Raw genomic sequence first — 15,284 nt, 5'->3', positions numbered from 1 at the left:
AATCTAAATGAAAAGTCTAACAATCCATCACTAGACAGCAAATAAAAAGTTATTTTAAAAACTCCCCCTCCCAGAGAAGGACCAATCAATTCTCAGTAGCCAGTAAAAAATGGAAGCAGCGTTATTTTCATTAGAACATTTTTACTTCTCTTTTCTGTAGAGAGATGCCTCTCTTCAACCTTGGGGCCTCCTTAACGTCCCACAACTACCAGTTGGTTTCCTCCTATGGGTTACAAATGGACTGTAGCCCTCAGTTCTAGACTAATTTATCAAGAATAAAATCCAGCTCTGGATTTGTAAGGCTTTATTTCAAGAAGTGACACGTTATATCTTCTTTACAAGATAAAAGCTGTATTCACATATTAACATATGACAGTGCATTTTGGCATGCTTTTTAATTTTTGTAATCTAATTTAGGCCTGGCAAAAGATGTTGAATAATCTAGAAACGGAAATCTCGCGTCAGATATGCAATGATGAGTAACATTAGAAAAACCTAGTTTGGGGCCATACCCTCAAGGCTTCCTGAAGGCAATGAATTCACCCTCTGTTGTCCTTTCTGGCCCAAACTAGGCAATTAAATAGTTCAGAGACTATTCAATTGTAGGTCACTTTTTCAGGGGGATCCAACAGCCTTGCCAGGCCTCAGGGCAGTTGCCCCTTTTTCCCCCATCCCCATTGGTGGGCCAGCATTTCCCCAGTGGCCTATGGGCAGACCTAGGCCCAACCACTACTCCTGGCTATATCCAAGGGACCCTAACAATAGCAGTCATATGCCACCTTGTTCCTTTTAGCAAAACTGTTTTCTTTTCTCTGGTTCATCTCCCCACAACCCTAACAGTCCCCAAATCTTCACCCTTACCTCAGGATTCTGTGCTCACAACCAGCAGCCAGGCAAGTGTTCCTCCTCACTCTCTATAACACTGAGCTGTCCCTGGTGCTGCAAGTCCTTTTCACCAGCCTTTTCACTAGGAGCTCTGCATAGTCTAACTTTTTAAAAATGCTAATGTATATAACTAATTTTTAACATCAAGTGTCATTTTGCATGAAGAAACGTGTACTATAGGACATCTTGAAATCCAACAGTCTTAATTTTTGGCACATGTCATGATAAAATTTAAGATACTCATACACAGATACCCAGAGACCTGAGATTCGGGACAAACAACGAAACCTCAGCGCCACTAAAGGAAATGGCAAAACTCCCATATCCAAGCACTGGAGATTCCCTGGGCCCAATAAAGTAAAAAGCAAAATTCCCATCAAATTAATTCCCACTGATACCTGGGGTGACGGGATATCTGAAATTCATCTCAACTCCCCAATTTATTTATTTTTTATTTTGTGCTTCCTTTCATAAGCATTGTACTGTTATCAGAAACATTGATGAGAAATGCCTTATAAATATAAACCATTGTTCTTTCAGAGGAATTTAAAGTAACAATGAATAAAATAAAATATCCTGGGAGAGGCATTTACTCAGAAGTTCAAATATGCATATTATCCATGTTCAGTCACAACGAAGACACACATAAATGGAGCACAAAGATACTTGCTATTTAACTGAAATCACAGTGCATTGGAGGTCAACAGTCTGAATACCATCCCGCACCCACGCTGCAGTAAACCAGTGTACTGTGACACTGCTAAAAACACTTTCTATTGATTGTTTCTACTGAGAAAAGGGCATGAAAGTAATAAGACAGATTTGGGCAGCAGAAAGCCAAGAGAAGTAACACCACCAAAGGCTGGAACTCTAACAAAAACAAAGCATAATGTGTGTTACAGATCAATGGCCTGGAAATAAGCAAGAAAGCTTTGTGCCACTTTTAAAAAAATGCCCAAGATGCCAAAACAAATTTACGAAAAAGAAACCATAACTCTTTATGAAATAACCTAAGTAATAAAAATAAAGCCATACCCTATACTTAAGAGTGAATTTAGGGCTTGAAAGCTAAAATAGGACATGAATTTAAAGTGGAACTATTCCTGATTAACTTCATATATGGACACCTATTCTAGGATACAAGTGCCTTATTCTGAGTAAGCTTAAACAATTTTGCAAATGGACTCAAAGTGGATTATGATAATTTGGAATAAAAGCACTCTTATCCTGGAGTAGGGGTGCATTTACACAGCACCCTAAACTCAAAATGAGATATGCAATTTGCATAACGCAAATTGTATATCTTAATTTAAATCTATTTCAAAATAGCTTATTTTGAAAGTTGGGGCATCTACATAGCGCCAAATTTTGAAATAATGCAGTATTTTGAGCCATTCCTTATCCCTCGTGCAACAAGGTTTACTGAGATGGTGAAATAGCACACCCATTATTTCAAAACAACAGGCAGCTTATGTAGACGCCGGGTAGCTATTTTCGGATACTGAAATAGCTGTGCAGTGTAGACATACCCTAGGAGAGCCCAGACATGAAATTAGTCAGGAATAGCTATTCTGGAACACCTTCTCATTTAGGCAAGCCCTTAGAATCATATTCAGGTCTAGAATGCATGCAAGTAACTCTGTCAGGGTTCACACACCCACCCACCACACTATATTAAGTTAGTATTTAACTCTTACTGCTCAGAAAAAGTGCCAGACAGACAGCATTGTGGAATCAGTTCAATTCCTAGAAAAGGTACAGCCCATTAACATGCCTCCAAATCTGACCTGAATAACACATTTACATGGGGTCACTTTCACCTCTGTGCCAGTTCAATCCTGAGCCTTTCTGCCAACAAGGATTTGGATTGTTGCTAAGTGTGCTGGCATTAGGGGCTACTAAAGTTGTTGTTGTTGTTTTTTTTTTTTAAACCAGTGAATGGCACTGGAGAATGAAATCTTCTATAAATAAATAAATAATTGACTTTTATACAGAGGCTTTCATTTGAAGGTTTGCTGCAGAGTGATTATCAAACTGTACACACACAGCAGCACTAAAATGCAGCCAGCTGGTGTGCAGCCCATTAAATAATGATGCAGGGAGAGAGGGGAGGCATTTAACTAAGTGCACCAGAGAAAACTCTTTACTTATGAAATCTGTCATGGGGTATTCAGTGTCCACACTGAGCAGAGAGAATTGTAGTTTTCAAGGTCTTGTTTATAAGAGCCACACAAAGACACCTGCACTATAGTCAATTCATCTATTTCAGGATGAATGAAATATGGCTCCAAGAAGTTTGCATGTTCCTAGCCTGAGGTTTGAGCTATTAAGCTGTTCCCTTCTGCATTTATATTTCTTCTCTTTCCTTAGAGAATAGGGCAGCCCAAGCCATGGCAGCATCAAATTTCCCATACAACACCAGTGTGACACCACCGACCTCAACTTACCTTCTCCATTGAACAAAGGAGCTCATCTTCCGTAGTCCACTCAACCCTACATTTCTCTGCTGAGTCTACCAACAAGAGTGCCAGAAACCGGTAGTGATGTTTATGGTAATAATACCAGTTTACCTGAATTCAAGACACCAACCAGCTAATAGATTGTATGTTTTGGTTACTACCAGCCTCGGTTGTAGATGAACCAGTGACCTTGAGATGAAAAGCTTCTGTAGCCTGTTACAAAGTTCCTGACCTATTCAGCCCCCAAATGTCTGATTTTTCTAATAAGAAATAAGACTCCCTATTTGACTTTTGTAACCTCTCATGCTATTCAGCACTGAGCATGAACAAACAACAGAGATATCAGAGAAGGGTATTATTTTCAGGGGCATGGATGGAAACTGTTCTCCTGCAAGCCAATAGGTCAATTTATTTTTATAAGGAGAATTGAAAAGATGCATAAAAAAATTCTATGAAATCATTACAAAGTACAATCTGAATAGGCTAAGTAATGCATTAGCACTGTCCTGCAATAATAATGTCACAGACAAATTCTGAATATCTATATATCTTTTTAATGTAGGGCTCTTTTCCAGCACAATGCATGACTAAAATTAACCACTGGATCTTGTATATAATTTTTAAATGATTGTACATGCAACAATGGGAATGGTTTGATGGGCTTTAGAAATCAAAAGCAGTCATTTTTACAGTCTTCTGCTAAATACAAGTTACCACTGGTTGTATCTTGGGCTGACATATCTTTAAACTACTATTTGTAGGGGATATATGAAGAGGTTCGGCATGGAGATAGTTTCTAGAAGTATCCATGTATCAGTGAGTGACTCCGCCATCTCCCACCCACACCATTCTAGGCCACTTGTACTGTGACTTCCTCCTTATTTTGGGAGTTCAAGTTAGAAAAATAGTTTCCCACATGCTCCCTTCCACTTTGTGTACCCATGTGGACTAGGAATCAGTCTTGCCCCATACCAGTCTGTCACCTTAAATGACAATAGAGAAGGCTAGTAAGCAAACACAGAGTAAACATTGATGTACAATCTTCATTTAGAAGATCTTGGGGAGCTCACAGGAATTTCCATTTAGGGAGAGCTCCCTGTTGAAGAATCCTCATGTTTGACATCTTTAACACCTCTATCTGATGAAAAAACCACATTTGAGTACAGGGGGCTGACAGAACTTTCAGACCTCCAGGCTAGTTCTGCACCCCTGGAATGTGCAGGGCTTTGGGTAGAAGGGGTGGAGCTGGGTGCTAGCTTCCCACTACCAGCTCTTCGGAAGTATCCAGAACATGCTGACCCCCCTGTGGTGCCAGCAGCGATTTAAGAGATACAGGGTTCTAGCTGCCACACTAGCAGCAGCTGGAAACCCTGAGTTATGCAAATTGTATAGTTTATTGAGAGTTAATTTTGAAATAGCACCAAATTTTGAAATAAGCTATCTATGCAGAGCCAAATTTTAAAATAGAGCGCTATTCCACAACGTCCCATAATCCTCATGGAACAAGATTTACAGGGACATTGGAATAGCAAGCCTGTTATTTCAAAAGTTGTTTCAAAATAATGGGCACACTATCAAGACACAGAAAACACTATCTCAGTATTTCCGGATAGTGAAATAGAGCCATTGTCTAGATGCACTCTCAGACTTTGTCTACACTGCGAGTTTTTGCTGCAGAAAATATGCTAATCACGGACTCATTAGCATAAGTAGTGCTAGCATTAGCATATTTTTGCTGCAAAAACTTACAGTGTAGACAAAGCCTCAGAGTTTATTAATAGCAATTAGATTAGCCACTGAGGTTTCAGAGACAATACATTGCATTTCTCACATCCATAAATAGGCAATTTATTAAAATAAATACACAAAGTATTCAATTTAAATTACAAAGTTAAATTTGAGATGTTAAGAATCTATTCAATCATGTTTAATTTTCATGTAAGAGATATTAAAGTAGCTTTCAGGAGAGCAAAACAGGCAATACCTTTTTCCTGCTACCAAGACAAAGCTTTCAGTTTTGACATACAATCTTATTTAAGTATTTCAAACTTGAAGCATTTCAAGAACGTCATCACTTGTCAGCTGAGTATTTAATGTTCGTGGAAAATAGGTCCAATTTAAAATTCTTTTAGATACTTGCTTAGTTCAACCCCAGTCATATTTTTCTCAAGAGATGTGTCATCCTAACACACACATACAGGGTACATCAGCTATCTGTCATCGGAGAAGCTGCTAATAAATAACGATCTGTGAATGCATCCTACACCATAATACATCTCTCCACCACATACAGTTAAAAAACTGTACAAGTGAAAAATCACAAAGGAATTGAACACTACCTGGAAACTTAGCTCATATAGAGTGTTTTCCATTTACTTATATCTCTTAAGGAAGTACTCTTGACCAAGTTGTTCAGAACAGCTAAGCTCTCACAGTTGGGGACAAATTTCCCAAAGAACTCAGCATGTTGGCTGTTGACCTCTTTTGAAAGTCCAGCAATAAGTATCACAACAGAAGCTGCTAAGCACTTTTGAAAATCTGGTCCTTATTCATGTGCCAGGTGAGTTCTTTTTAGCCTTGCACTCTGTCTCTCGACCCTGAGCTCCTTTGGAAGTTTGGACCTCTAGCTGTACTTAATAGCTTGCAATACTTTCCAATTCCTTTCTGGGCACCAATTGAAGCACCGGTTTTGGCTATGATTTCCACAAAGGTTTGCTGGAATTTGATACTAAAATTGATTTGCTCATGTTCACAACTCTTGTGCCACAAGCATACAGGTGCTCAGGTATTGCCAGTCAATACTCACAAACAGGAAATTTTTAGTTTGAATTGTTACATTTACAGGTTGCACTGTTGATTAGTTACATCACACATGGATCTATGGGACTGGGTCATCTAAACAAGTAAAAATTGATAAGCAGGGAATTCAGATGCCAAATCCACCAATATTTACTTTTCTATACAAATATTAACTAGGAATTAAAAATAAAAAGAGCATCTTATTAAATTTTCCCTAAGATAACCTTTAAAAAAATTCCAGTTATTATAAACTGAACTATACTAAGGACAGCTGCTTGAACAGTATCACACAGTGTTCAACATTCTCCTCATAAATTCATATGTGATAATTTTGACAACACTTTTACTGGTTAGCTTGTAAGAAATCTATTTGAAGTAATTAGTTCCCTAGCTGTTCTGTCTGTCTGTCTCCACAGGAGTTTATGACCAAAAGTGGTGGCAATAATTACTCATTGAAAGGTGTACACTTGAATATTCTGCACTGTTATTGAAAAATGTAAATATTCAATTAGCACAACAAATATAGACAACAATAAATAATTAGATTTTGCCTCAAACTGTTTACCTTTTATTTCAATGTAGTGGCAACTACTTTGGCATCAAGGCAGCAAAAATGCTTTCATTTTTGAGAGGACCTATAAACCATGTAGGTTTTGTATTCTCAGAAGAGAAGGGAATGTCTAGAAGCAATGTGCTCAAGGTTACATGCACTTCCACAAACAATGCACTGAAGTGTTTCAAGGGTGTGAGTACAAGAAGCCAGCTCAATAACTAAAAACAAATGAAATTATAATGACACGTTAAATGCATAAAAGTGGACTGACTATGCCAGTGCTGAATGCTATTCCTCAAGAATATCAACTGTAAATATCGGATCAGTTTGCAAGTAGCTTCTAAATCTAGAATATGTAGCAAAGCGAAAATTGATTTGTTCCATTCATAGTTTATTTCGTATACTCTAATTGCTATCTGAAATGATCCCATCTTTACTTTCATTATTATTTAGCAGAACTGTATGATTTGAAACATATCTAAAGTCCAGTGAAGCCAAAGGAAACACTCATACTAACCACACTGGGCTTTGGATCAGGCCTATAGCAAGAATCTTCGTAACTATGCAGGTCTGGTCCAGCAACTTTGTTTAGAGTTCTAAGATATAGATACGTTTTTAGACTCAGAGGTACCATTAGTTCTGTATATCTTCTCACTTGTGCCATCCTCTGACCTGTATATCACAAGCCAAAGTCTATCTTCTAGCATGGCATCCACTCTTAATAGAGAATATCTGGGTAGTTTGTTCCATTCATTATTTACCCTCACAGTTAATATTTTGTGACTTCTTTCTAGTATGAATTTCATGCCTATTTCCACTGGGGCCTTAGTATTTTCTACCCATAAATTTACTCAATAATAAAGTCATCACTTTATCTTCATTTAGATAAGACCAAAAGAGAGCTGCTTAAAACTTTTATAAGTGCCCCTCCCCATCCTCACGTCATGTTTTGGGGCTCTTCTCTGCACCATTTCCAGTTATTCAACATCTTTTAAAAATGTGGGCATTAGACTGATGCACAATATTCCAGAATTAGTCTCCACAGTACTGTGCCCAGAGGTATATTCAGCAGCTGTGGTTTCCATTCCTTGCTCCTCAATCTATATATTTGCATTTAGCTATATTAAAACAAAACAAAACACATTTTGTTTTATTGGGCCCACCTTATAGACCACTCTATATGGTTGCCCTGTCCTATTAATTACTCTGCTAATCTTTGTCTCTTACAAATTTTATCAACAGATTTTGTATTTGCCTCAGATGACTGATAAAAATATTATCTATTATTAACTAAAACTGATCTCTATGGAACCTCACTAGAAAATACCCCATTTAAAAAGGGTTCCTCACTGGACTACTAATTTTTGGGATCTGTCAGTTAACCAGTGCTTAATCCACAGATTAACGGGAATACTCACATGCATAAGTGTTATCCTGCATTGGTGGACCTTAATACACCCTGACAAATTTCTTTCTTTTCCTCCAACCTTCCTCCTGGAGTCCTATTCACTGAAAATGTTTAACACATACCTCCACAAATTTGCACCAACATAACAACCATATGACCGATTGAAAGAAAAAAAAATTATTCGTAAGCATATAAATTATCATCATACTTCCATGTTTCATTAGTAGTAAAGCACAAAGGAGGCTGACTTTTATAGTACAGATTTTTTTTTGTTATAGTGCAGGTGTCATTCTGCAAATGTAGCTAAGAATTTTTTAATTAGCAAGACTGATACATAGCCTTCATTGTGTCTTATCAAAACGCTCTCCATTTTATAGTTTGTAAAAATCCTCAAATTATGTGTGTTATAGTGATTTATGTATGAAATGTATTAATTTAAATTAATTTTCTTTGACTATGCATAAACAGTCTCGGTTTTAGAATGCATGATTTTACGACCTTAATACTCTCTCAATATAATTTTTGAGTTAAGCTTTGTAGGTGTTTTTTTGTTGTTGTAGTTCAAGAAAACTGAAAATATAATCTGGAACTATATGGGTTTACCACTTCAGGATAAAAACAAGCTCATTCTCATTCAAACATTGTACTATTTTTTGAACCAGCCCTCCACCCCCAAACATCACAAAATTGTACTATTCTTGATTGATTTGAAACATCTTTCTGAAATTAAAAAGAAATATGAATGAAAAGCTGTTAGTTTTGCTGTAAATATTTCACACAGCCTTCAAAGTAAAATGGAGTGAAGGAAGAAAGGCCAAGTAGGTAGATCAACAGAAAGAAAGTGATTTGATTATTATGGATAAGAGAAGGCAGAACACAAAAGAACACAGAGACACACAGCTGATACAGTAAAAATGCCAAATATGCAATCAGATACATCTCCACAGGATGCTGAAGAGTTATGAAACAATCAGAAAGCCTTGTACAGATAGAACAAACCATTTATGGAGCTTGATCATGTTGCCTGATATATGGAGTGATCATCACTGTGTTTCTAAAAAAAAAAAAATCAATGATAGACGTGGAGATTTATAATGCCACATGTTATGCAAGAGATTTCTTGCCATGCAAGGTGAATAATACTGGAAGGCATAGAATTCCTGTCCCATCTGAGGCAGATGGAGCCTCAAAGTTTCAGCATCACAGTGTTAGGAGCCAATTTTACAAGATCCTCTGCAACTTACCTCTGCAAAAAGGCTGAGAGCAGGTCTATCCCTTAAGTGGACTGTGGGTTTGCAATATTTTAGATGATGTTTTTAGTCTTCATACCTTACAGGAGGATGGTTTTGTATCTAGATCAGCAATGATATTCCTGGGAACTGAACAGACGTGATGCAGTTCAAGTGTTCATTCTCTTTGCACAGAGCCTTATTTTTCTTGTTTTGGTTTTGTATTTCAAGGAGAAATAATCAATGGAGCATTAGGCAATGCAGTACTTTTACTAAAAGTTTCTATTCCGGAAACTACTGTTGAAGAAAATTAATTTATCAATGGCAAAAGACTTTTTTGGTTTTTAAACAAATTCCCTTAAACTACAAACAGCACATTATCCTTCAACAGGCTTCTCACACATAGTAATTGTGTCTAATTTTTTTTTTGCCAATTCTCAATTTTGTCACAAAAATGTGTATTTTTTAATCGAATTCCCAGTTCTTGGAGACAATTTATTACACAAGAATGTCATTGACATAAAAGAAAGGCAAAAGTATCAAGCGACTAGCTATCTTGGTTGTGGAGAAAAAAACTGGTAATCACTACCTGAGCATCCTTTGAAGTACAAAACAACCCCCCACCACTTAAAAAAATTAAACTTATGAGAGCTGGATTGTACAGAAATGGAAAACTTTGGAAGGGGGGGGGGGCAATAGGTTTGTAAATAACTAGTGTCAGTTCAAAATGTATTAATTGTTCAAGTATTGAGTACATACATCCACCTACCCCCCCCAAGTTAAAAGTAAATTGAACTAAAACAAAACAAAAACTGATCTTAAGTAGGGCTACCAGGTTCTAATTTTCAGTTGGAAACTGGTTGGAAAGGGACTCGTGGCTCCAGTCAGCAGAGCTGCAGGACTCCTGGAAGTGGTCAGTATGTCTCTATGGCCCTCCCTGCTCCAGCTCTGATTCCCTTTGCTGCTCTCCAAACCCCTCATTCCCAGTCCTGTCCTGGAGAATGAACCACCAGCTAGCGCCTTCATCCCCTCCTTCCCCCTAACTCAAGCCCCATGAAAGGGAATGAGGGTGGAGGAGATTGAATATTGGGGGAGGAGAGTGGAGTATGAGACCAGAGCCTGAGAAGGGATAGGATGGTGGGCGGAGCAAGAGGATTTGGTTTTGTGGGATTCAAAAATTGGCAACCCTAATCTTTAGAGTAACATCTGAAATATTAGTGAGGAAAGAAACCACATACTCAAACCAAAAATCTTCATGCAAGTAAACAGACAGTATATATTGTGCTATAACAATTGTTACTATCTAGGCATCACCAGGTCATCTTGTTACCCAGTCTTCCATATTCTTAGCATGCCAGCAAGTTTTTAATTGTGAAAGCAATCTTATGATATACAATGTTCTGGATAGAAGGAGCTGCATGAGTGGGAGGAGTTTTCTCTGACTTGAATCAAAATTCTTTAAGCAGAGTTACTGCCTGAGAACCCAGCATTGGCGCTTTGCTGAGATTCCTGGGAAAAACAAAGTGCATTGCATGCTGTTTGACCACATACGTTTCAGCACTATGCTGCATGTATAAACGAAACAAGTTACAGGCTGTATCACTGATGTCTCCTTCACGGGAAATGAAATCTGCAAGGCCCCAGACATCTGCTACCACTCAGAAGAGGTTACATTCATGTCAAGAAAAAAGACAACACTATTTTATTAGACTGTTCTCCTCCTCTTTTTCCACAACAGCTCTACATTTGTTTTTTTTTACTGTGTCCCATGTTTCATTGATTTTTTTTCCCCTGCCTGCCTCCTCTCCTGTTTTGACAGCCAATATTTAGTGCAGCAGCACTTTTCCAGCGATGGTATTTGAATAGGTTCAAAATTAGGCAAAACATAGCAAAATGAAAAAGAGTCATACAGATTCATTGCCCAGTGTTTTTTGTTTATGTTAAACTTACACCACCAGCCTGGTATCTGCCAAATGTCTATGTGTTTTTCACAAGTATTTAATTTCTGCAGACACAAACCATTTTCCAGCTCAAAGTGTTTCTGAGCTGGTACAGGAAGATGCCGTCTCAACAGGAGACATAATGTGTTTACTGGATGAACTATAGCTCTGTTCTTTGTGGTATTTCTTCTGTTCACTTAATGGTTTGCAATAGGAGAGAGCTCCAGGGAACTGTCTGACCCCTATGTGTGTCTGAGAATTCTGGTCGGGATGTGCTTCAGCTATTAGTGCTCAGCGTGTGGGAGGAGAAGCAGTTGTATATGCAAGTAAAATCTGGAGTTACTTTTGGGCTTTTCTCCTTCTCTCGCTGAAGCGAATACTAATTTCCCAACATCTCAAATTCAATTGTTATTCAGTGAATTCTACCTTTATTTTTTTTTCTTACTGTGTGGGAGTCTGTATCTTTCCCACCTTGCCTCTCCTTTCACAAACAGGGTGGTTATTTTTAGCCTTCGTTACCTGATTAAAATTACGCAAGGATAACATAGTCTTCCAGGGTTGCACTTATACACAAACACCAGTGCAAATGACTCACTGCTGGCCAGTTGGAAGGTGGAGTTTGTTGGCTTTTGTGCCAGTGGCCAACTCTCTCAAGCCTGCAAGCCCAAGGCCAGGAGCCCTGTTTTTCTGAGAAATAGAAACAGAAGTAGGTACTTGGCATTCTTCCTTGTGGAGATAGTCTGGAAAGCTGACCTCCTCCTCTGATTCAGGAAGGTGATGGGAGTGTGGAAAGTAGTATTGTCAATCCCAAACATTTTTTGTGTAAAAAAAAAAATCATGACTCAGGTCTCAAGAATCATTAAATTGGCCTAAAAAAGGACAAGATTATAAAATATCATGCTTTTAAAAAGAATATATATATGCCCTCTGGTAGTAGATTCCTTGGGGGTTATGTTTTCATGCTTTTCTTCACAATCATGAGGGCCAGAAATTGCTTTTTTTATTTAATTGAAGTTGAGATTCTCAGTTAATTAACTGAACACAGCAAGTTGGACTTTAGGGGAACAAAAACCACAAAATATTATTGATCAGTAGGCTTTCAGCAGGACTTTGAAAAACATGTCCTGATACAATGTATGTGGATGTGAGAAGTTTATGTTTTCAGGCAGCCATCCTCAGTATTAAAGATGTGCTGCCTACAGTCACTTTTCACTCTCTCCTCCCCCGAGCCAAATTTTCTTACTGAAATCATAATACACGCTCATTTCAAATAGAGCATTTTTCTTATTAAAACTCTTTTAAAGAGAGATTCTAGTGTTTAGTTTGTTCTCTCACTGACACCACTCTCCATGTAGAGTTTAAAGTACCAGTAAGTCTTCTCTATCTACCTACATCCACCAAGAACTGGTGCATTTAGCCAATACTTTTCCTTTCTGCTTCCCATTAAACAGAACTGGAAGGGTGAGGGAAGTGCTGACCAGCATGAATTTCCTCTACACTCTCAAAAAACAACTATCTCCCTGCCACCACACACAAAGAATTTGCTTGACGTTCCCTAAATATTATGTTGGGTGGTTTGACTTATCTTTGCCTTTATCTTTAAGTCTTTTTTTATTTTATCTCTAATTTTCTTACTATGCCCAAAGCTGTATTTTAACTCATAAAAATAGAGCAAATATAATTTCTCCAATTACAGTATTTCAGAAAGGAGGTGAAATGGTTTCGATCTAAATAGGAGATGAATATTGTACTACACTGACTTTAATTATGGGATTTGAACTACTGTGTTAACAGTGGCATAGAAATAACACACTAATGTGGACACTATTAGTTCAATATATTGTAATTCAAAAGTACTTTCTACAGAACTCATTTAAAGGATAGGCTCAAAAGTGTGATGTTGCTGCAGAACTAGAAGTACATAATTTTCCTGCTTTGGAAAATGACCCCCTGTTCTGTAGGTCAAGGAGGTATAATACCAATTAAAACTCTAAAAGATGGCAATGCAACAGTGTCTCTCAGAGAGCTACATTTGGACTTCAAAAGCAAGCTCAGAGAAAACAAAAGAAATTCTGAATACCACAGGAAGGGTGGTGGGATTTATCCTTTAGTTGTTTGTACCTAAGCCCCTTTAACACTGAGAATTATATAGAAATACACAAGCATAGGAGACCAGGGGTCATTAACACCAAGAGATGGAAACAAACAACAGAAAAAGCAAGATGTAAGGGAAGGAGAAAGGGAGAGAATGCCTATTTTCACAAACACAAAGGATGAGTCACCAATGGACAAATGTTAACAGGCTTATACAATGATGTGACAGCAACACAAGGTTCTTTATACTTGATCTCAGTTACAAGGATAATTTGGCTATGAATTTAAGCAATGAACATGGAGCTAAATGTGCAAATGGCATATGTTGTCTGTAGATGAGATGGCAGTTCTACAGTTATTGAATCAACCATTTCCTCTAGTCACTGGAATATAAATGGCAATAACCCAGCCTAGACAATGCCATTTTCCTAGTTATCTAAAAAGACCCAGGTTGCCAAAACAAAGACCTATTGTGGGAGAAGAGAGAAGTTGGAACAAAAAACATTTCAGTGTTGAATAGAACTCCTCTTACCCTTTATTCTCAACATTTTCAAGGGGAAAACAGACCCTTAAGAAAGAAGCAGAGAGGAGAGAAGATGGCTTTTAAAATCAAAATAGCTCTGTGCCTTTGTGGCTTTAGAAAGGTTCATTGAAGTCATTAGGATACCACATAAGCACTGAAGTTTGCTTGTGTGAGTCTGCTTGCAGGACTGGGCCTTAGGCCTGCTTTATTGAGCTTGTAAGAAGTTAGATGTTTAAAAGCACAGACTTTCTATTTTGTTCCATTTGCTCAAAGCTTCCCTCATTTCTTGACTACCAAAACAAAGAAAAAAACATTAAAATACAAAACTTACAAAAACATTAAAGATACATCTCTACACATTCTAGAACCAGAAAATGCAAATATTAAAATACTCAAAAGTAACTGGAACTCACTCATGTTACATATACATGAATGACTAGGCTGTCCGAGACAGAAGGGGAAAGTGGATAAACTCTACAGTGACATGACATTTTCCCCCTGGCATTATGAGATCTATACATAATAAAACAGTTATTTTTCATTTACAGTCTATTACTATTAGCCTCAAGATTTCACCAACTGAAAACCCCAAACAGGCGGTCTGATCTGCTTAGTGCCTGTTTTCTTTCAGTCCAACAAAGCTTCATTAAACCATCTCAATTTCAAATCTCCTCATTTGACTACCCAGCAGCCCTGAAGGTTTACAGTTTTATCACTTTATAATCTTTATAGTCTTATCATAAAATCTCTCCCAATCTCTATTATGGACTGATTCAGACTTGTTGGTAAGTAAAAGAAGATAGTTAGCAAGTTGCTAATGGAGGTTGAGTTTATGTTTTTTTCTTTTATCCCAGATTTTGTTACTCAGACTGCCCTGGAACAAAGATGATTGCACCTCAAGGGGTTCCTTCCTTCCTTATTCAATGGTTTATAAACAAATACAAATTCTTTTCTCAATTCAAAGAGGAAGCAATTAATGCTTTCCTGAAGAAGGATCCCAATGTATTACTACCTCATTTTTTAAATCCTATTTTTGGCAAGAGTGTTTGAATGGATGTCAGAGCATCTGTAAGAGGCCTACTTCCTTTAGATTAATGCTACAAAAAAGATCCAACCAGTCTTTAGACTTGGGAGTTCCACAGGAATGCAGTGGGGACATGGAGCCCGCAATACTCTTCCTCCACAGGTTGATAGTAGCATCATTTCAAAGATTGTTTTATTGGTAGCTTTTTAGAGGACTGTCCCCTAGGTACTTCAGCACAGTAGTTGTCCATCACTGACATGCATATCAGGCTCGGTGCTTCAGGTTTTTGTGATTAGCATTCTATTCTCTCATGCGCACTTTCCTAATTATGAGTAATGCATGCTGGGCCTTAGTGCAATGTCCCTAATGT

The 15,284-nt window shown here is 37.8% G+C and overlaps 1 protein-coding gene across 4 annotated transcripts in view; it reads right to left on the bottom strand.

Annotated features, from left to right (window-relative positions):
• NKAIN2 (sodium/potassium transporting ATPase interacting 2) overlaps positions 1-15,284 on the bottom strand; it is a 748,339-nt gene that overhangs the window by 483,695 nt on the left and 249,360 nt on the right. The window lies entirely within an intron of this gene.

The sequence above is a fragment of the Pelodiscus sinensis genome, chromosome 3 (assembly GCF_052426305.1).
Source record: "Pelodiscus sinensis isolate ZL-2025 chromosome 3, ASM5242630v1, whole genome shotgun sequence".
Taxonomy (NCBI): Eukaryota; Metazoa; Chordata; order Testudines; family Trionychidae; genus Pelodiscus; species Pelodiscus sinensis.
Note: the sequence above shows the minus strand (reverse complement) of the source record. Positions and strands in the feature narration are given on the sequence as shown.